General features: G+C 41.9%; 1 non-coding gene across 1 annotated transcript; it reads right to left on the bottom strand.

Moving 5' to 3' along the window:
- Positions 1–1,400: 1,400 nt before the first annotated feature.
- Positions 1,401–1,507, bottom strand: LOC123783942 (U6 spliceosomal RNA). The gene has a single exon (XR_006777343.2). It is a non-coding gene; the product is annotated as a U6 spliceosomal RNA (small nuclear RNA).
- Between the last annotated feature and the right edge of the window lie 239 nt (positions 1,508–1,746).

Here is a 1,746-nt window from a genome sequence, read left to right as displayed (position 1 = left end):
GTTTTTGTAAACTCTAGAGCCTTGTTATTTGAAATTTGGTCTATAGGCCAACAGCATCAAAGTGACCCAGTAGCTTGTTAGAAATGAAAATTTTGGGTCCCATTCCAAATCTATGAAACCACAATTTGCATTTAATAAGATCCCCAGATATTTATATGCATATTAAACTTTTAAAAGCATCACTATAAAGCACTCTATAAATTAGTTTACTGCTTGAGGGAGAACCAAATATCACTTGGGGTTCAGTTTTGTTCTCTTATAAAAGACCATAAGGGAGTGGGAGGTGCCCACCTCTTTGAGCAACAGATCTCTCTACCCCAATTTCTTTAATTAGTGTAGTTTTAAGAAGGATGATTTTTTTTTTTAAAGACATTCTGTTCATGGTGCTTGGTTTCTTTCTTTCTTTTTTTTTTTTTTAAAGATTTTATTTGTTTATTTGAGAGAGAGAGAGAGAGACAGCCAGCGAGAGAGGGAACACAAGCAAGGGGAGTGGGAGAGGAAGAAGCAGGCTCCCAGCGGAGGAGCCTGATGTGGGGCTCGATCCCATAACACTGGGATCACGCCCTGAGCCGAAGGCAGACGCTTAACGACTGAGCCACCCAGGCGCCCCTAAGAAGGATGATTTTTTAAAACAGATTTTATTTATATTAGAGAGAGAGATTGAGAGAGAGAGAATGAGCAGGAGGGAGGGGTAGAGGAGAGGGAGAAGCAGACTCTGCTGAGCAGGGAGCCTGATGTGATCCCAGGACCCTGGGATCATGATCTAAGCTGAAGGCACATGCTTAACTGACTGAGCCACCCAGGTGCTCCTTAAGAAGGATGATTAAGAATGTCCTGGATGGAACTAGGGGTTATTATGCTTAGTGAAATAAGTTAGTCAGAGAAAGGCAAATACCATATGATTTCACTCATATGTGAAATTCAAGAAACAAAACAGATGAACATAGGGGAAGGGAAGGAAAAATAAAATAAGATGAAAATAGAGAGGGTGGCAAACCATAAGAGATGCTGAACTCTAGGAAACAAATTGAGTGTTTCTGGAGGGGAGGTAGGTGGGGAGAAGGGATGAGTGGGTGATGGACATTAAGGAGGGCACTTGATGCCCTGGGCATCTGGGTATTATATGCAGCTGATGAATCACTAAATTCTACTCCTGAAACTAATAATACAGTATACATTAATGAAATTGAATTTATTTATTTTTTTATAATTTTTATTTCGCTATATTAGTCACCATACAGCACATCCCTGGTTTTTGATGCAAGGTTCCATGATTCATTATTCACGTATAACACCCAGTGCACCATGCAATACGTGCCCTCCTTACTACCCATGACCAGCCTATCCCAATCCCCCACCCCCCTCCCCTCTGGAGCCCTCAGTTTGTTTCCCAGAGTCCAAAAAATATGGAACGCTTCACGAATTTGCGTGTCATCCTTGCGCAGGGGCCATGCTAATCTTCTCTGTATCGTTCCAATTTTAGTATATGTGCTGCCGAAGCAAGCACTGAAATTGAATTTAAATAAATAATTAAAACAAAAAAACACACACAAAAAAAACCCCAAAGGAATGTCCTGGGCCTAGCAGTGGGTTAGGAGGAGATGAAGGAAGAAAGACCTGGACAGAAGAGAAGGAAGATGAACACTGGAAGGAGGATCGCCTAAAATGATTTTCTGGGATGAGTGCAGGGAAGTGTTCTTGGAGACAAGTAGAAAGCGTCTGTAAACCTGCAGGGGGAGGGGTGGG

This window comes from Ursus americanus, chromosome 35 (assembly GCF_024610735.1).
Source record: "Ursus americanus isolate L20-20 chromosome 35, mUrsAme1.1.p, whole genome shotgun sequence".
Classification (NCBI taxonomy): Eukaryota; Metazoa; Chordata; class Mammalia; order Carnivora; family Ursidae; genus Ursus; species Ursus americanus.
Note: the sequence above shows the minus strand (reverse complement) of the source record. Positions and strands in the feature narration are given on the sequence as shown.